Raw genomic sequence first — 22182 nt, 5'->3', positions numbered from 1 at the left:
CGCCTCCTGGGTTCAAGAGATTCTCCTGCCTCAGCCTCCCCAGTAGCTGGGATTACAGGTGCCCACCACCACGCCTGGCTAATTTTTGTATTTTTAGTAGAGATGGGGTTTCACCATGTTGGCCAGGCTGGTCTCGAATTACTGACCTCAGGCAACCTGCCTGCCTCGGGCTCCCAAACTGCTGGGATTACAGACATGAGCCATCACGCCCCACCAGTTAAGTTATTTTTAAAGAATTATTTACAAATCTAAATCATTTAACTTCTTTCCCCTTAACATTAGGGGAACTAAATAAATAACAGTTACTTAAGAAAAAAGTTTTAAGAGGTAGAAAAATGGGCTGCACTTCACTTACACATGTTTGGTACTTATTTATGTTTTGATTCCATGTTTGAGTGCTTAAGAGTTTATCAGAGGTTGGGAATCAAAGTGAGAGAAAATAGCAGATATTTGTGTTTGCTGTGGTATTTCACTCGTGCTCGTGAGAGAGACATTCATTCATCAAACATTTATTGAATACATATTATGCACCAGGCACCAGATTTACTGACACGGTGAGGCAGAGATGAAAGCTCGTCCCTGTCCTCCAGGGACTCACTGTCTGGTGGGGAGATGGGCAAGGAACCCGCCAAGGCCAGTGCAGCAGTGGTTCCCACTGTGATGTGTGCAGACCACTGGAGAAACGAGAGCTGATTTTAGGCAGCACGCAGATGATTACTTACTTTTAACATTTTATTTCAGGTATTTAGTTATGCATCTATTTTAACGTGTGAAAAAATGCATAGCTAGCACATTAAAACCATGGGCAATACTCTGTGCGATAAAGCTAAAGAAGAAGAAATTGTGCCAATTTAAAGGAAAAATAATATAGGTGTTAGGCAGGTAGGTATGCCCTCTCCACCTCCCCACAATAAAAACAATGATGGTACTACTCAAATCATTGACATCTGGGAAATAAGGTAGGTCAGTGTGGTAAATCAAAAGAGATGCCATTTTACAAAGGCTGGAATCCTCAGTGCGTGTTTCTGGGCCTGAAATAAGATGCCATGAAAGAAGTGTGTGCTTCCATGAAGGTGCAGGGAGGGGAAAGACACTGACATGGCCTGGGGAATTCAGAGGCTTCCAGAAAGAGCAGACAGAAGAATGAGGAGAAGTTGTGCTGAGAAACAAGTACATTTACTAGGACCCTTCATTTGTAGAATTGTAGAATCTTAAGTTTGGATGGAACCCCAGAAATCAACTGTTATACCGTCTGTAATTAACTTTAAAGCACTTCTGCACAGATAGGGAGACATATATGTGCATTAGTTATTTTAATCTACACTCTAGGGTGGTGAGTTTGTAACTGAAGTGGGCTAATGGGAATATACATTTCAGAGGTGTTTAGTAACATTTAAAAGACTAATGAAAAGCCACATTCCAGAGGCAGCTCGTACATGTGTGGCAGCTATCTTTATCTTATTAATTAGTTACTCTTAATTAGCATAACTAATAATTATCAAGACATTAGAAACAGTATTGAAGATATGTGGACTGGCTTGAAATAGTGTCACTTGCACTTCCACAGCATGCATGGAAAGGTTATCAGAATGCAGTGATCCCAATTGAGTCTCCCTGAATGGTATCCTTGAATTCAGATTTTGGTCTGAATCCATACATTCAAAGGAGGATTTTACCATGTCACTTTGACTAGAAGGTTAGCCAACTCCCATTGCTGCATAGTCTCACATCTGCCTCAAGTGAACCTTCCATGCAAGTTGCTGTCAATGTACCCTCCCATCAGGAAAGAGGACAGGACTTCATTGGGCCTATTGGACATGCTGAGTGATGGTTTTGTGCATGCCTGCTAACTCACATTTCTATGTATGCCTGAATCCAGGCTGAGATTTGCTTTCATTTGGATATATCACTTGTGATACAGGCATAGCCCTCAACCACCTCCAATTCCTCTGCCTCGAAATGTAGCCACTGTCCACCAAGAAGAACCTAATCATTGTGAAAGACCAAATTTGCTACAGTCATATCTCAACTAAACTAGCTCTCAGAGAGATTAAGTGATTTGTCCAAAGTCACACAGCTAGTTGGCAGTAGAACTGAGTTTAGAATGTAGGGTTCCTTGCTACATCTTCCCATCCAACAGTTGTAGGCCAAGGATGCTCATACCAATTATCTGTGGAACTTTCATTTATTTATTTATTTATTTATTTATTTATTTTTGAGGCAGAGTCTCGTTCTGTTGCCCAGGCTGGAGTGCAGTGGCATGGTCTTGGCTCACTGCAACCTACACCTCCTGTGTTCAAGAGACTCTCTCACCTCAGCCTCCCAAGCAGCTGGGAGCACAGGCACACGCCACCATGCCTGGCTAATTTTTTTGTATTTTTAGTAGAGACGGGGTTTTGCCAGCCTGTTCTTGAATTCCTGGCCTCAAGTGATCCGCCTGCCTTGGCCTCCCAAAATGCTGGGATTACAGGTGTGAACCACTTCGATCGAACTATGGGACTTTTAAACAATGCATATGCACAGGCCCAGCCTGGGAAGTTCTCATTCTGAAGGAGGGCTGGGGCAGGGGCAGCTATGGCTAGGGCAGGAGCTATGTTTTTAAAAAATCTGTGCAGGTGACTCTGATGCACACACATATAATAGAGAATCACGGGGCTATTGCATGGATACTAACAGGTACCATCTATTGTACATTTTCTACAGGCCCAGTCCTGTGATGGGTGCTTCACATGCTCTATATTTTTCATTTTTACAACTAGCCAGCTAATAAATAAGGTGTTTTTAGCATTTTACCGATGAAGAAGCGAATTCAGAGGGAAGTCCAAAGTGACAGCTTATAAATGGCAAGATGGAGATTCCAACCGAGAATCTCCATAGACCCTGCTCTTAACTGTCACACCCTGCTATATGCTATGGGGCATAAAGTTGCTCAATGGCACAGGTCACAAACCTACAGGTGACAGGTGGGTAATGTAAATGAGGAAAATAGGTCAAATAGGAACTGGGATGAGCTGGAGGCCATGTGGCCCTTTAATGGGTTCTGAGTGTTTGGATGCTTTAAGAGCAATGATGGAGAGCAACCGGAACTCTCATCCATGTTTATGGGACTGCAAAATGGTTCAGTGTCTTTGGGAACAATCGGATAGGTTCTTATAAAATTAAACATATACTTACCATATGACCCATCAATCCTACTCCTAAGTATTTACCAAGAGAAACGAAAACCTATGTCTGCAAAAAGATATATACACAAATATTCACAGCAGCGTTATTTAAAATAGCCCCAAACTGGAAGCAACTTACACATTCATCTACTGGTGAATAGATAAATAAATTGTAGTATACCCCCACTCTGGAATATTACTCAGCAATTAAAAGGAATGAAATACTGACATATGCAACTACATGGATTAATTTCAAAAGCTCTATGCAAATGAAAGAAGTCATATACAAAAGATGACACACTGTATAATTCCATTTACATGAAATTCTAGAAAAGGCAAAACTCTAATGTCAGGAAGCAGATCAGTGGCTCTCTGGCAGGGTGGGGAAAGAGATTTGAATGCAAAGGGGTAGGAGGAAACTTCTGGAGTGAGGGAACTGTTCTATATCTTGATGTGTGGTGGTGAAGCAAGGCAACACAGCTGCATATGCATACCAACAAACATCCAACTCTACAGTTAAAATGGGTGAATTTTGTTGTATGTAAATAATAATTTTAAAAAAACTGTGCAGAGCAAAAGTAAAAAAATCTGTAGGCCACTTGTGGCCCACAGACTTCCAGTTTTCAACCTCTGGTCTCAGTGGAGAGATTCTGTTTTAGCTGCCCCGAGGAAATACAAAAGATGACAAAAAGTCATCCATCATCCTCCCCAGGGCTGGCTCAGGAAGAACGGGGACGTTTTCGTTTATCCCCCTCTTCCAATTCTCTGTCCTCCTTCATCACATACAAAATGCTCCCATGCTGCCCCCTGGCTGTCCAGCACCTCCTACCAGGGCACCCCACCCATGTCTCCTGGAGTCAGCTCCAAAACCACCCTTCCCTCAGGCCCTCCTCCTGACCTCCAGAATGCAGAGGCTGCCCCTCAGTGCTTTGTGCAAGGTGGAGACACATTACACTTGGTTAACACATGACCAGGTAGGTGCACATGACTGTTACTGATGACATTTCCAAGCACTGACATCTGACGAAGACAATGCATGGAGCCTTAACCCAAGTTCAGTATTACCTTCCAGTCAGGTAGGGAATACCTTGGGAAAAGTGGGGCTATTTCTGGAATTCACTGCACTTTTCCCTACCAGAGTGACTTGCCTGCTCTGCTTATACATACATTTTTGTCATCAATATTATCATCAAACACGTTAAAATTAATATATGCAAGTGGTTTGGATGGTCACTATAGAAAGGTACAAATAATTCTCAGTACCCAGTTGTCAAAACTGAGAGTGCTCTTAAATACCAGGCTGAGGAGCTCTAAGGACATGCTAGAGGCAGCCCTTTTATTTTCTGAAACCAAATTAATGTCAACCACACACTGCTGGGCTTTCCTGAGCCTCCATATATGTCATAATAACTTGATTTTTTAAAAATCCACTACTGACAAGAACTATAATAACTATGAAAAATTGACATTAGTAGGCCAGGCACGGTGGCTGATGCCTGTAATTCCTGCACTTTGGGAGGCTGAGATGGGTGGATCACCTAAGCTCAGGAGTTTGAGACCAGCCTAGCCAACATGATGAAACCCCATCTCTACTAAAAATACAAACAAACAAACAAACAAAAAATTAGCTGGGTGTGGTGGTATGCGCCTGTAATCCCAGGTACTAGGGAGGCTGAGGCAGGAGAACGGCTTGAACCTAGGAGGCGGAGGTTGCAGTGAGCCAAGATTGTGCCACTGCACTCCAGCCTGGGCAACAAGATCAAAACTCCATCTCAAAAAAAAAAAAAAAAAAAAGAAAAAATTTGACATTAGTAGTACAAGCTGCAATGTTAACAACAAAAAGGCAGAACTTAAAATTGGCTACACTACAATTAGAGCCATATGAAGAAAAATGTCAACAGATGAATAAAAAGTAAAAACTAAAAAAAAGGGAGGGGAGAGATCATTGTAGATGGGGTAGGTTATGGTGTTAGGAGTGATTTTTTTTCCTTTTCTTTAAAAAAAAGTTTTCTTTTGCTTTGACGTTACTATTTGTGTAATAAAAATGAGAAGAAAAAGACTTGGCCAGGCATAGGGGCTCACACATATAATCCCAGCACTTTGGGAGGCTGAGGCGGGCAGATTACCTGAGGTCAGGAGTTCGAGGCCAGCCTGGCCAACAAGGTGAAACCCTGTCTCTACTAAAAATACAAAAATTAGCCGGGCATGGTGGCACACATCTGTAATCCCAGCTACTTGGGAGGCTGAGGCAGGAGAATCGCTTGAACCTGAGAGGCAGAGGTTGCAGTAAGCTGAGATCGCGCCACTGCAATCCAGTCTGGGTGACAGAGCAAGACCCAGTCTTAAAAAAAAAAAAAAAAAAAGACTTGGTCACCGGCCAGGATGGTTCCATATCATGTCCATTGGTTCATGTCTGTAGGGCTGTGCCCATTTCCTTCTCACAGATCTGCAAGGCCAAGATGTTCTGCAGTACCCTGCCAGGTCCTCTCAAGTACTCTGTCAGCTTTAGTCATGCTGATGAAATCAGCCCCTCCTTCTTCTGAGGCTGGCTGTTATGCATCTCTATTTGCAAGCAGAAATAATAAAAGCCAGAGAACTTGATCAACGAGGCAGTTGTGCACCAAGAATGAACCCCAGTGCCCAGAGATGGGTTTCATTCTGAAAATGTTACAAAATAATATCTTGACAAGACATATTGTTGATACATTTTTCCCTAAAGCAAAACTGGGTGAAAATTTTCAAGTCCTATTAAAGCAAAATTGTTGCTTAAAAAAAAAAGTTGCCGGGCGCAGTGGCTCACATCTGTAATCCCTGCACTTTGGGAGGCCGAGGCAGGCAGATCACGAGGTCAGGAGATCGAGACCATCCTGGCTAACACGGTGAAACCCCGTCTCTACTAAAAATACAAAAAATTAGCCGGGCGTGGTGGTGGGAGCCTATAGTCCCAGCTACTCGGGAGGCTGAGGCAGGAGAATGGCGTGAACCTGGGAGGCGGAGCTTGCAGTGAGCTGAGATCGCGCCACTGCACTCCGGCCTGGGAGACAGAGCAAAACTCCGTCTCAAAAAAAAAAAAAAAAAAAAAAAAAAAAGTTGTAGTATGCCTAGGCCTGTTTTGTTGATGTGGTGAAGTTTGATTTCATCCTTGCCTATCCAGGCTCTCTGATCTGATCTGCAGCTTCCTAAAGTCCTCCAGGATCTAGCCCTGGCTCCCCTCTACCCCTCCATTCACCGATTCTCAGCAAGGAATCTGATTATGCACACTCAGCAGAGCTGAGGGAACAGGTTACAGCGGTGCCCACAGAGCATCTGAGAAGACAGCTCAGCTGCATGATCAAGGCAGCAAGCTCTAAAGGGAGGCATTTGGGCACCAGCTCAGTTTTGATGGCACAGTGCCCCTAAAGAAAAATTCCACCTTCTGGTGGAGTTCAATCCTGTCTACATACATAGTTTGTAGTACCTTTCAGAAGCCTTAGAAAAACACCATGAAACCAGTGATGTTCAAGAGGAAATAACGTGTGAAAAGAAAGACATCAATGGGTTACATGAAAACTATGAAAGAACTTGGCCCTTTAATAAGGTTCATTCTGTCCAGAGCATATAGTAGGCACTTACGCCGTGGCTGACCTTGCGAGGCAGTATTTGAAATGGCCCCCTAAATCCTGCCTCACTATACCACTTAGAAGGACACTTAAACCTCAGAGAAGATTCATCTAAAGAAACTAGCATGTCGGAATTCATTTTCCCTAAGGCTTCCATGCCTTGTGTCAGTAAATCATCAATAATTATATACCAACAGTTAAAACAGGACCACCCAGGCAGACAGGCCCAAGGGTAGGGCTATAGAAATAGTTTGTATGGCCCCCTTATCTAGGGCAATTTTAAAAATCACTCAGCTTCCAGTTTACAATGGTGCCTCTCCATGGATCCTAATGCTGCCCCTATCAAAGTGTCCATTACATTTGAATGAAGAAAATAGAAGATGATGAAAATTTGCACCACCAAAACTTACATCACAAACTGCCAGAGCCTAGGATTTTCTACTGCTACAAAAAATGAACTGTGCTGAAAAATGAAAGAAGTGGTTCACCTGCCACATAGTCTTCTACTAGATAGAAAGTGCATGGTTTGTAACAACCAGAAATCAAGATGCAATCTCTCTTATAAGTGTTGTAACTCAGGAGGTATTTGGACTGCTGTCTTCTTTTCCTTTTCTCCACATTCCCCATCTTGTTTCTGTTCTATATGCAGTAAGGAAACCAGAGTTCCCAGGAAAACAATAAATCAGTATTAGGTAGCTATAGAGAAGGTATGGCATCATGCACTGAATTCTGGGAACTGTGGTCTTCATAAATAGTGTCTTTTTTTGTGGTGGTGGGAGGGTAAGCTTGGGAAGGAGATGACAGTTGTCCACATAAGGGGTGGACATTTTTCCCAACAGAGTCAAGGAGTAGGAGAAGGAAGAAGTCTCATTTCTTTCCAATAAAGACAGTCCACAGACAAAGGGAATTGGGACAGAGGCGAGCTTATCAAGCAGCTCTCCATTTGCAGATTCAAGAAGTCGTTCTGAAGAGTAACTAAATAAAAAACTCAAAATAACATGAGGTTGATGGGAAAAATCGACACTACAGAACAAGGGGGAAAAAGAAACAACATCCTAAAGATTCTGAGAAAGAATGTGATTCTGAAACTTATGAACTAAAGAAACCAAAACATGTTTTTGAAAATACTTTGGTGTCCTTAATAAAAACAGTAAGAAGGTAAAGCTTTATAAAGCCAGGGCAGAAAACAGTAAGGTAAGAACCAGCGAGACTTCAAGGAGATAAGAGATGAGGCAATAGGATAAAGAAAAGATTTCAAGGAAACCAGTAATGCAATAGCAGCATTAATACTCACATAACCAGCAGCACAGACTAGAAACAATGCTAGAGAGGGGAGTTAATGGTGTTGGAGATAAATGAGAAGAAAAAGAAGAGAAAAAAATTATTTTTAAAACATGACAAACATAAGAGATACAGAGGTCTAGTGTGAGAATCATGGATGATCCTGACACCAGAAAATTTGAAATGGAAGCAATAATCCAAGACATGATTTTAAAAAAACCGCTCCTGGTGGGTAGAGGGAAGACTTGAATTTGCAGATTTAAAGTTCTGTGATCCATGCAAAATGAGTGAAAGTCCTCATATATAGAAATATCTAGACTCTGTTCAATTCCAAAGATTTAAAAAACCAAAACTAAACAAAGAAAACCTACAACATGTCACTCCAGAGTATCATAAATTGGTCTATTTTTCTGCTATTCTGAAACACGAAATGCCAGAAGACAATGGTTCCACATCTATAGATTCCTAAGAAGGGTAGGATCTAAAAATATTACGGCCAGCCCAATGTACACAGATACATACACATGTGTATGTCACATATATGCAGTTGGTGGCAGTTCCTATATAGAAAAAACAGATCCAAATCATATACCTTTCTTGAAAAGTTATTTGAAGATATATCCCAGCTGACTTCAAGATTAGAGAGCTAAGAACTCAAGAATGAGGAAGTCATAAAAGAGATGAGCAGGCCGGGTGTGGTGGCTCACACCTGTAATCCCAGCACTTTGGGAGGCCGAGATGGGCCGATCACGAGGTCAGCAGTTCGAGACCAACCTGACCAACATGGTGAAACCTCATCTCTACTAAAAATACAAAAAAGTTAGCTAGGCATGATGGCCCGTGCCTATAATCCCAGCTACTTAGGAGGCTGAGGCAGGAGAATCTCTTGAACCCAGGAGGCGGAGGTTGGAGTGAGCCAAGATCACGCCACTGTACTGCAGCCTGGGTGACAGAATGAGACTCTGTCTCAAAAAAAAAAAAAAAAAAAAAAAAAAGAGATGAGCATTTATTATCTTCAAGGATGCCACACTAAGCAAATAATATAGTTTATGAATGAAGATACATAGCTTCACTGTATAGCTATAAGCTAGAAAAAACCTGTATGTTTAATAGAAAGGAAATATTTCTATGAGGGAATACCATACAACCATATAAATAATGATTACAAAGAGTTTTTAATGGCATGGGAAAACACTTTCCGTTTACTCTTAATGCAAATAATAGGATATAAAGTTTTATATGTTGTACATAAAATACACAGAAAAAACTGGAATAAAATATGCCAATTAATAGTTGCGACCTTTAGCCAGTATAATTATGAATAATTTTCTCCCTGTTTCTTGATAACGTTTTTTACCCTTACAAAATAAGAGGTGTTTTTTCTTTTTGACATGGAGTCTTGCTCTTGTTGTCAGGCTGGCGTGCAGTGGCGCGATCTCAGCTCACTGCAACCTCTACCTCCCGGGTTCAAGCGGTTCTCCTGCCTCAGCCTCCTGAGTAGCTGCGATTACAGGCACCCACCAACATGCCCGGTTAATTTTTGTACTTTTAGTGGAGACAGGGTTTCGCCATGTTGGCCAGGCTGGTCTCGAACTCCTGACCTCAGGTGATCTGCCCACCTCAGCCTCCCAAAGTGCTGGGATTAAGGTGTGAGCCACCGTGCCTGGCCCCAAATGAGAGGTTTTTAAAAATCCTTTGTTATTATAATAAATTTTAAAAATTTGGCAAAAATACAAATCACAAAGGCTATGTGGAAACTTTAAGATTATAATATTAAGTGAGTAGAGCAATATAATATTGAACTTGAAACATGACTGAAAGATTGGAAGGGAATACTTGGGTCAAAGGAATAGCTTGCTTCAAGGTACAGGGATTAAAAACAATTTTTTTATTTAAAAATTCCTTTCATATTACTATTTTCTGTTTTATAGGAAAAATATGATTTAAAAAGAATATTCCCAAATAAAACAAGTTAGTCATATCTTTGATATGGTAATATTGCAGAAAAACAAATCTTTCTGAGGTCAGCAACCACTTTCTGCCTATAGTCTCCCAAAGACCACTCAGGTTCACTTTCATGTTCCAACGAATTACTAACTCAGGCCAAGCACTATAAGGGCAGGACCTTGTTATATGTTACACTCTCATCCCTAGCACTTAGCCCAGTGTTTGGGGAATCGCAACTGCTCCAGAAATATTTGGTGAATGAACAAACGAATAACAGAAGGAAAGACTATTTGATTTTATAGGTACATCTTTTGGTAAAAAGATTCTTTGCATTCATCTACTTTTTATAGCATCTCCAATGTTGAAACTACAAGCATGCTTTGCTTCAAGAATTCTCATCACTTATCATAGATTGCATGCTCTGTGGAAATCCAGCCAGAGCCAAAACCTGGTGCCATATTTTTATTTCTCTTTTTCCATTTCAAAAGAAAAAGCTGTAGTTAATTCTAATTTTCCTGCGGGCAGAGGGAAGAGGAACTTTTTATGTGTGTGAAAGAATGGCACCCTCTCCAGCCATCTGAGGACAGTTCCTCCCAGGAACACCTGTTTGCTCCAACTGAAGCCCGTCCAAATTGAGTCCCCCGGATCAGGAGCGAGCTCTCCAAATGTCCCACCATTCTACAATATTTATTCCCCACCTGTCTGATGGCCATGATAGCTTGGGAATGCTCCAGTCAGGGAAAGCTGTTTCTTGGCCCTGACATGGCAGAGCTAACAGCAGCTAATGTTCATCCAGAATCTAGTCTGGATCCAGTCGCCCCAGAGTTTAAAAATGCCCCTTCTCTCTCAGTCTACCAGGCTTAGCAAAAGTTCTTAAGGAGGGGGAGGTAAATAATTTTTCATCTTCATATCAGCGTGTTGCAAAAACCAAGTGGTATGTTTCATTCTCTGTTTCTTAAATCTGACTTTTGAGTTTTCTACTCATATTTAACACTTGGTATTCTGGTTTTATTAAATAGTTGCCCACTACTAAAAATGAAGATTGGTAAATTAATTTCTCCAACAAGAAAACTGTTAAAATTCAGAAGGTAAAATACAATAAAAACAAACTTAAACACATAATTTAACATGTAATTCAGGGAAGAAAAAGAGGTGCCCACATCAAACTCTAGCTATAATAGTGAAATAATGTTTTATTAAAAAAATTCTATCCATGAGAAAACTGTATATTTGAAAAGCTTACATAAAGCCTTATAAAATGAGACCTTTTATCTCTTCCAGATCTATGAGCTCGAAAATACTTTATCTATGCAATTTCAAGGCACATAAAAACCCCAGTGAATAAATAAAATGTTCTTTTTTTCTTTATACAGATGCTTTAAAAATTATCCATATAAATAGCTTGGCCTTGAACAAACAGATTAAAAGACCTAAAAAGCTATGGCTTCAGATCATGTATACAGAATAGAAAATGAATGCTTTTCTTTATTGGCTGAGCAAGTTTTCTAATAACTAAATTTCTATAAGCCCATTCGATGATAAAGATTTAATTGGGACACATGAAAAAATTCAGTATTTTTAAGTGATATGCTTATCAAATTAATAATATGCCACAATAAAATAATTTATGTACTCTGCCAACATTCTTTGCATCTATTCATGAATCATATGTAGAATATGTATAGTCAACATGCAGTATTATTTCAAAGACCTGTCTTTAAAATGAACTTTTTAATAAATATGTAATTTTATAAATATGTAAAGTTTTGTAAATATGTAATTTTAGTCAAGTGTGTGAAAATTTGCAGTATTATTCTAAAACTGGGGCACAACCAGTGAAAAGATTTTTCATAATTGTTTACAATTAGATCTTATTAGGTGATTTCAAGCCTTACTTAAAATTTTGAGTTCATCATAATTAAAAAATTTGAATTTGTGTAATTTTTCACATGTCAAAAATATTCTTCTTTTGATTTTTCCCAATCATTTAAACATGTAAACCATTATTGGCCTGCAGGCCATACAAAAACAGGTGGCAGGCTGGATTTGGTCTGCTGTCTATGATTTGCTCACTCCTGTTCTAAAAGCTGAAGGCTCCTGGCTGGGCACAGTGGTTCATGCTTGCAATCTCAGCACTTTGGGGGGCTGAGGCAAGAGGATTGCTTGAGGCCAGGAGTTTGAGACCAGCCTGGGCAACATAAGGAGATCCTGTCTCTACGAAAAAATTAAAAATTAGCTGGGTGTGTGAGGTGGACCTGTAGTCGCAGCTACTTGGGAGGCTGAGGTGGAGGTGGAAGGATCACTTGAGCCCAGAAAGTTGAGGTTGCAGTGAGCTATTGTTGGGCCACTGTACCCTAAGCTCAGTGACTGTGAGACCCTGTCCCTTTAAGAAAAAAAAAAAAAGAAAGAAAAGAAAAAAAGAGAAAAATTCAACAGTTTAAGGTAAGATTGAAGCTTTCACCTTATATTAACTTTATGAGCAGATGAGGTTACAAGTTGTTTTGTTAATTTCCTATGCATCCTCAACACAGCTGTGGCCAAACATCTTCCTAACACCCCAACACCATCACCACTGTTTGCCTGCAAGGATTCAAATTCTGCTGCTAGGAGCTATTACCTTGAAGCTGCCATGAGAAGGAAAGAGGCATAATGCCATATGTGGGTTAAGAATGGGGCAGTGACTGTCAGGTCTGGTTCTCACCTATCATCTCCTCTGTGAAGTCTTATCTGCACATCCAGGCCCCAGGAATTTCTTCTTCCTGTCATCCCCTAGAGCAATGATCTCTCACTTACTATGTAGCACAAGTTACTATGTATTGCTGTTTCTTAAAATGTCACAACAAAAGCTCCCAATTAGATATTAAGCTACCTAGGAGTAGAGTTTTGAATTTGTTGAATCTCCAATGACTAACATTGGATTCTTAAGGGAATCTCCATATGCCCTTTTACCCAGTAGACATTAAACATTTGATGTTGAAGAAGAGGCTGATGGTGTTACCGCCAGAATGCTGCTAAGAACATGATTTCTGTGGCTAAAACCAGGGTACTGGTCCAAGTTCTGCTCTATCTTTGTGGCGTGAACTTGGGCAAGACTCAACTTCTGTAGGTCTCAACTATCTATACCACAAGATAATAATGATAATATGAATTCAGAGTTCTTATGAAGAATAACTTAAAAAAATAATATATGTGACTGTGTCTTACAAACCATAAGGTCCCATATAAATGTAATTGTTCTGATTGTCTTTAAGGACGTACTTTTGACAAATGATCTGATTTCCCAAGGATGGCATCCTTGAGTTTTCAGTGTCTTGTTGAACTTTGTGGACAAATTCAAAATAAGTGTTCCTTGTAGGTCAATGCATTTTAAGTAAGCCAGAGTATCAAAGTAATTAAATGGTATTTAGCTACGAAACTGGACACAGTTCTTTAACAATATCTCATTTTCTCAACTTTTTTTTGGAGTTGGTTGTAGACTCTTTTGAACATTTTAAGGAAATTTAATGGAAAAGCCCCAGAAAGATGCATATACACACATATGCACATACATTTTTAGAAAACTTCAGAGATTCAAGACTCCATGAAGCCCACTCCAGGATAGGAACCACTGCCCTATGGCTTGAGACAGGGAGTGTGGTTTCAGGAAAGCATTGGGGGACCTGATTCGGACATCTTTAACTGATTTGGGAATTAAATGGTTGACAGGTGTTTTTTTTTTTTTCCCCTCATCACAAAATCATTAAGCCATAGGAAGACAGGTGGACAGTGGAATAGCTTTTTCCTAGGTAAACTATAATTGCACAGGAAACTAAGGTGCTGGTTTTTTTCGTAATTCCAAACTGCTTCAATCCTCTTTTTAAAAGTGTGGTCAAATTTACCATTCTGGCATTTTCCCCATTGATATTCACACCTTGGTTCCAAAGTTCTTCACATAACTTTGCAAAAGAAGTCATTAGCCTTTTAAAAAGAAAACTGAGGTTAAAAAAAAAAAATCGTGACACCTCCTATCACATCAGCTTCCATGTTGTCAAAAATGTTAGAGATAATTTTAAATAAAAAATGAAAACCTCAATTAACACTAGCAAGGTGGTCAAATATCACAATTTAAGAAATATTTTAACTACGCTTTTGAGTATGGAATATATTTCTTCACAGTGCTTTTTTTTCCCCATAAAAGAATTCTTTCTTAATACCTAGATGACAAATTCTCAAGATATACACAGTTGTTTCTTATTATGGCTTCCCTGGAAAACATTTCTGGGAAAGCACAATCCCCAGCCACTTACTTTGTTTACAACAGACAAAACTGCTTGTGTGGTATAAATAGGAGTCTGTCCTTAAATGCTGCTGAAAAATAAAATGCAATCATGAAAAGGAGCCATTTCCTGCCCTAACGGTGGCTTAAAAAAAATTCTTAGCTACTTTAGGAACAGCACCAAAGCGTAAATAATAATTATCAATTGCCGCATAATAAAAAACTAATTTTATATTATAGAAAAAAAACAAAAATGAAAACAAGCCACATATTCCAGAGATGCCCTCAGAATTGTCAGCATTACAAGGTTTTCTTGCCCTGCAAGATGATGAAACCCCCTTTTGTCCTCCTGCGTTTGTGATGTATATCTATAACTCGTCCTTGTTTGTGCAGATAAGCCTTGCCTTGTCTCCCTAACTGCACTTTCAAAAGCAGATTCACAGTTGTTTGACTTTTGATCTGGGTAGCAGCTAGCTCGACCACCTGCACTGTGCATGAGCTGTTACTGAGCTTGCTTTGTCCCATCTTATAACACAGCCAGCCTTTTAAAATTGATGTGTGAATACGCTAGTTTACAATGTGAGCGTTCAAACAAAAAAATATGGTGGCGGTAGTGGTGGTGGCAGCCGAAGAAGGGGGAGATTTGTGGAGGGAGAAGCCCTAACTCTCGATTTATAAAGTTCAGATATTGTTTGCTGCCTCTGGCATTTAATGAAACAGATGGCCAAAGCCCTCCCTTAATTTACAATGGAGCAGACAGTGGTGTAATGGTGTGGGGGCCTGGAATTATAAAATGTTGTTTGGTGATGGTATATGTTAATAAATAGCCATTTACAAGGGGGGCTAAGGGCTCCATTACTTGTTTATAAGGAAGGCCTAGGGCTCCTTGCTTCAAGTTAACAGCTCAAGGCTGCCTTCAAAGAAGGCATTGACGGAAAATGTAAAGTGCACCCTTCACATTCTATGTGGCATTCAAGAATGGCATGCATCCAGGGGAAAAAAGGAAAATCATAAAAGGAAAGTAATTCAAAAATTAGGTCAAATTGTGGCTCACAATCAAGAAAAAAGGTAAGATGTGTTTCCATTGTGATTAAATAATGGAGAAAAATATTCTCTTATTGGGAAGTTACATATTTTATCTTTGAACGGACATGTTTACATGTAGCCAAAGTGCAATAGATAAAAACCCGCAGGGTTTCCACTAAATTATACCCATATGAACCCAGATAACAACTCTGAAACTATTTTTAGGCATTCTTCCAAAGACTATTCATTGATGAGGCCTACATCAGGGTAACATGGCCGTGAGCCAAATGTGAGGAGGCTCCTGACCAGCAGTATCTCACAATAGAGAAGCAAGGGTTGACCTCAGGATCCTGAAGACAACTGGTCCTATAGCAACTCCTCATTCTTTTGGGGACAGCAATGTGCTGCGTGCACTATCACCACTCTCCAGTAACCACGTTATCAACTGGTTATCAAGGGCCCATCTATGTGGCAAGAAGGCTATGCTGGGCATTGACTAAGGCTGCTTTAGCTTTCATGAAACACTGTGGACCCTCCAGCTGACTGTGCGTCCTGCTCTGCTTTCAGGTGGGAAATTCTAAACCTGTCTAGGAATCTGCACAGGAGTTACCACCATGGTTCCCTGGCTTTGTTTTATTTCTCTTTCATCTGTGTTTCTTCCCTTCTTAATTTCTGCTGGTTGCACAATACTGTGGGGGAGCTGTAAAGCATCCATTTGGGGATAAGGTGGAGGATACAAAAAATCTAGAAGAAAATTAAGACACAGTTGATAATAATTACAATACATGCCATGCAAAGTGGATGATGTTCACGTCTTATGAGAAGTACAAGCTGCTGTGAAAGATCAGAACAAGATGCATCATTTCTGGCCGGGAGAGTGAAGAAGGCTTGAGGGAGAATGAGGTAATTCACCTGAGACCCAGAGTATAGACAAAAGCTCATTTGGAATATTCCAAAGGTAACATCTGTTGTTTTTGCCCACCCAGTATCCATTACCCTTTCGGAAAAAAGCTCTCGGATTCTTCTGAGGGGACTATGCCTCATCCATTCTCAGTCTGTCTGTCCGTCCCCTGCACAGGGTCTCATGTCTAGAACATCAGATCATAGATTAATGGAGTTTTTACCTAACCAGAACCAATCCAAATCAGTAAGATTCCACGCCATTACTTTCACTGGAAGCATTCGAATGAAAAAATCGCTATATTCAATGGCTGTACTGAGATGCTGGCAAGAGCTGTCTCCACCAGGGGAATCCTTGACGAAGGCCAGAACCCATCCATAAGTGATCTGAGATGCGAGACGGAAAGAGCAAGACCCAGTCCTGACAATATTGTTGGAACCTTTAGATTCCAACACTGTGTTTCAAGTCGCTTCTACCCTTGGACTATTTAGTTACACGAGTTGATATATTTATGGCCAGTTTGATCTACATTTCTGCTACATGCAACTGGAAGATTTTGACTTATATAGATGGCAAAAGGAGAACATTCCAGGTAGAAGTAACAGACAAAGCAAATGTCTAGAATTAGTGAAGAGTGAAGCTAGCTTGGAGGTTGTAAGTAGTTACCACTAGTAGGGACATACTGCCCACCCAAAGAGAGCAGCAGTAAACAAGGCTAGAAAGTTCACTGGAAAACCTTAGCGATGAGACTAAGGAAGACATTCTGTGTTGGACATCACCATGGGAGATTCCTAAGTGCAGAAGAAACAGCACTCATCTGGCACCCTCCAAGTAAACTGGTCAATAATATTCAAAAGGGCAAAAGAAGGGAAGAAGAAGCACAGAGACCAACTAGGAGCCCCCCCTCCCTAAATAGCCTAAATGAGATGGGAAATGTGTGAGACTGGAGGATTGCTTTGCTCCAGGTAGTACTCAGAACGCACCAGAGTAGTGCAAGAAGTATTGCTGAGTGAGGGTCCCAGAAGGAAGGGGGAATGGTGGCGCCATGACAGGAATAGGGACATAAGGAAAGGATGATGGGATTTATTATTATTGATTTTTAATTAAAAAAAATTCTTAGGAAACTCTAGTAATGGAAAAAGAAAATTTAAAAACATAAATTTAAAATTCATCAACCTAGAAGAACTATGAATTAACATTTTGATTTTAGTCTTTGCTCTCAGGCCCTATTTCTTTTAAAACCGATGACGATAATGATAATAACAAATACCTCAATGTTTCCTGGCACTTTATTATGTGCCAGGCATTGTTGTGTGCACTTTACATGTATCTACGCATTTATAAAAATTTCCATAGTAAAGACTATTGTTATCGCTCTTTTGCAGATGAGGAAACTGAGGTACGGAGAGGTGAGATTCTTGCCAAAGGTTACTAGCTAAAAAGCGGCAGAGCCAGTGCGGCTCCAGAGCCTACTACCCCTTATCTACTGGGACATATGCCTCTGGACGTATACATAGAAATTTCACATGAGTAATTAAACAAGACCGGAACTGTTTGCTCCAGCAAGGATAAGACTCAGATGACAAAGTTAGATATAGAAATAAAATTTCCTAACAATGACACTTGTCAAATTCCAGAGGTAAGGGAGATTATAGATTCTTCTGCTGCACGGTGTTGTTATTTCTCGGTTCTGGTTAATGCCACACAGTCTATGCTTAGCAATACAACAATTCGAAAGGACTCCTTAAGAACACACTCACTTGGGACTCCTGTGGCATACAGTAGCTGCACTTGAGCGCCTTCAGCCCACCCTCAATGGTGGGATCCGGTAGGATTTGTTCATTGCTTTCAGGAACAACTGTCTGCACACCCCGAAGGGCTGTCTGACCATCTGTGAGGAAACTGGGTCTTCATAGAAGGACAAATAGTTGGTACAGTAGGAAAACCAGCCCCTGGAGGCAGATGACTTATGTAGACCCTGATGATATTTACCCGTGGTTCCCTTATTTCTTAAAATGGGAGTAACAGTATCCATCTTATAGAGTTATCATAGAAAGTGAAAGAAGATAACGTATAACAAATATCTAGGACTGTGGCTGCTACCTACCTATCAGAGAGTGCATAAGTAGCAGTTTTTTTGGTTATTAAAAGGCATAGCATAGTATGGATTTTGAATTTCCTGGTCAGTGAAATGAGAGGGGGGCATGGGACAGTGGGAGGACTGACATATGATTGCCCATGTTTAATACTTCCAAGTATTTATTTTTCTATTTACTGTAACAATGAACCTAGTTTAAGGAAATTATTTACTGCCACCAATTATTTCACAGAAGAAATGGAACTATAATAGTGTCTCACAATAAAAGTTGGCATAACAAAAACTCAACTGTTTGTTCTTACTCTTCTCATTTTACCACTAGTGAAAACTGGTTCTGATTCACAAACTGGCCTTTGGGAACCTTGTGTAGTGTGTCAAAAGAGCAAACTAAGTTCACATCCTAATTCTGTTCCTTTCTACAATATGTGAATCTGGATAGTTTACTTAACTTCACTAAGCACAGTTTGCCTCACCTGTAAAAGGGGGATAGTGATGCCTCCTTCACAGAACTGTTAAGGATAAAATCAGATAAGATGTACAATACATGATTTAGGGTCACATATGCACTTAAGGCTCAAAGAATGCAGCTGGTAGAGTTATCATTGACAGATAAAGTGTTGCATTCAAGTGTCTGACACTAGAGCAAAAATCTATGTTTAAAGGCACAAGCATGTTATTAAAGAGAAACATATAAGCAAATCCAAAGCTATTCTTTGGTTTGGTAAAAACGTTACCCATGCTGGCCTTGAAGAGGTCGTAGGACAAAGGCAATGAGTCAACTGTACAGAAATAAACTTATGCACACAAAAAGAACCAAGATTTTTAAAAATTCTCTTTGTAGCATTATTCTAGCTCAGATCCTAAATCTGTTAAGTCCAAAGAATCTATAGGAAATTCAGTCACTTTATTCTGAAAGAATAAGCACTTGATTAAAAGCTGAAGAACAGTTTAGACATTGAGATTTTGCTACACTAATTTCAGGTCAGGGCCCGATTTTATCACCAGTAAGTAAAATGTGCTGAGAAAGAGGAATGAGAGAACAGAGAAAAGAAAAAGAGATAGAGAAGTAAAAATATAAATGCAAGGTACTATGAGAGAAGATACTTTCTTCAGTGCCTAAAAATTTACAGCAAATTTTCAAGGACATTTTTCTCACAAGTCTTGAAAACTCTATACTGTTGAATTTTCAGACATTGTAGTAAGAACAATTAGAATATAACAGAATGTTTCCTGGGCAAAATGAAGGAGAAAAAAGAATGAGTTTTTAAAAGAAGCTTAAACATCTAGCCATGGCATATGTAAGAATAAACCTGTTTTTATTTTAAAAATTACATTTCCATAGCTTACAGATCTTGCATTGGCATTCCTGGTCTATTTACTCTTAGGAATCATTCTGACAGTGCATTTAAGCTTTCCAGATGTTTTACCTGTCATTCTACCAAAGACTACATTTAAAATGTAAAATATGATAGCAATGATAGGTGGCAATGATTCCCCAGGCTAACTCGAAAGTAACTCTAACAAAAATATGCATATCAGATAATATTGTGTGAATGGTGCTGGCTAGGTCAACTGCATTTAATACTGTCTGCTTTGTTTATACTACAGATTAGTTACAAAAGACCTCTTAGCAGCTCCACGCATAAGGAAGTTAACCATACTCATACTGGAAGGATAAACAAAATTCACTTTCTGAAGGAAACAATCTGAGTGCGTGTGTGTGTGTGTGTGTGCGGGTGCGCGCGCGCATGTGTGTGTAAATGGGGGCAAATATAGGTAGTGTCGGGGAGAGAGGAAATTATTTGATTTGAGATTGTCAAACACAATGGGTGTTAATCATCTATGCCATTCCTTCTTTTCTTTTCCTTTTTCTTTTTCTTTTTTTTTTGAGATGGAGTCTCACTCTGTCACCCAGGCTGGAGTGCAGTGATGTGACCTCGGCTTGCTGCAACCTTTCGCCTCCCAGGCTGAAGTGATTTTCATGCCTCAGCCTCCCAAGTAGCTGGGATTATTAGCTACTGCACCTGGCGAATTTTTTTGTATTTTTTAGTAGAGGTGAGGTTTCACCATGTTGGCCAGGCTGGTTTCGAACTCCTGGCATCAAGTGATCTGCCTGCCTCGGTCTCCCAAAGTGTTGGGATTACGGGTGTGAGCCACCACACCTGGCTTATGCCATTTTTTTAATAAGCACTTTGCCAGCATATACAATGCAGCAGAGGAGCCAAGGTAAAGTAGTAACATATCCTGTAAATTTTTGTCAGTGGAGCTCTTAAACTATAACTTTGTTACATTCCTGAGGCATTGTTCATATACTTTTAGAAACAAATGTACAATTAGTGATCAATCATTAACTCTTCAGAGGTAAAAGGAAATAGAATCATGATTTCTTTTCATTCTGACTGAATTTTGAAAATCTTAATTTTCATTTTTACAGATTGCCGACAGTTTGAACGAATAAGAGTTTCTGCTCAAAGGTATAGAAAAAATACACATACAGACACACACATAAATACATACATATGAAGAGAGACATTTAAGTCTCCTAGTGATACTGTGACACTTTAAGACAGCCAATTATAATAATCAAATTTTGTGAAAGTCAATGAAAAAATCCATTTATTGGACCCAGTTACAACACAAATGGTCACTTGTTTCATGACCATTTTCATTATTATCTGAATTCCACTGTATTTAAACTCTGTCTACAGAGTTAGGAAATGAACAGTTTGTCCCTGGATAGCCCTCCATCACATGTCAGGATCGAAGAAAAATTACTTTCCAGGAAATCAGCCATAGCTGTGTTCTGATGTCGAGTTTTACTATTATAATTTTGAATGAACCAATTTTCTCCTTTGTTTTCTTTCTTTTGGTAATATGGCACGCTTACATGAAGAGCAATTTCTTTTCGGTTGAATCAGTTGCTATCTCACTAAATTACATATTATATGTCAATTTTTTTGCACACCTCAGTTCTTTTCAAAATTTGTTTGTAATGATTCCATATACCATTTTCTATTTCCCTATTTTTTTCCAAACAGGTTGGCATTATAGCCATTTAACTCGTATTTTTTATTAGTTATTTGTTTTTCTGGTGTCCCTTTTAATGACCAGCAAGGACTAACCGGAGTTGTGGAATCTTCAACAGCTGCTTTGAGAATCCGTTAATTTTGTGAATTTCCATAGTACATGTTTATGCATGCGTCCTCTACTACACTAAAGTACTCTGAAAGTGAGGATAAAATTGGTTTCATTTCAGGATCCCCAGCCCTGGCATACAGACATTAAATATTTACTAAGGAAATGAATAAGCAGAAGAAAGAAAAGAAGAAAGGAAAGAAGGAAGGAAATAGATGTTTATTTTATTTGAAGTTAATAAAATATTAAAAAGCATGAGTGGTAGATGATTATTTAGTGGCTGCTGGATTTTATAAACTTAATTTTTGTTGCTTACTTATTTTGATTTCTCCAACTCCTTTTGGTCAGTTTTACAGATAATCAAGTGGACATACGCACAGATCTTGGTATCAATGGAACACTGTTTTCACCTGTCTTCACAACAGACCATACGTAAAATGGCTCAAATGATGAGCCGTGCCAAGCCATTTCTGTTCACTTTACAAATTTAAGAACAATCAAGGTTTAAAAAATTTTAAAAATAACCTGCAATCTTTCTTTTAAATAAAGCAACTCCTTGGCTTGGTATACTACAGAATATTTAACTATTTTCAGTCACACAGAATTTATCATACGAAAATAATTAAGCTTATGTTATATGCAGGTAAATGCTCACACTTCACAAAGAGGACATTCATTTCTTTTATAGATTTGTGAAGGTGACAGATGAGTACAAGATTCAATAACATAACATTTCCTAAATCAGAAACGCTTATTGACACACGACATAGCTATGC

The 22182-nt window shown here is 39.5% G+C and overlaps 1 protein-coding gene across 9 annotated transcripts in view; it reads right to left on the bottom strand.

Moving 5' to 3' along the window:
- Window positions 1–22182, bottom strand: part of VTI1A (vesicle transport through interaction with t-SNAREs 1A) — a 503528-nt gene that overhangs the window by 256357 nt on the left and 224989 nt on the right. The window lies entirely within an intron of this gene.

This window comes from Pan paniscus, chromosome 8 (assembly GCF_029289425.2).
Source record: "Pan paniscus chromosome 8, NHGRI_mPanPan1-v2.0_pri, whole genome shotgun sequence".
NCBI classification, from domain to species: domain Eukaryota; kingdom Metazoa; phylum Chordata; class Mammalia; order Primates; family Hominidae; genus Pan; species Pan paniscus.
Note: the sequence above shows the minus strand (reverse complement) of the source record. Positions and strands in the feature narration are given on the sequence as shown.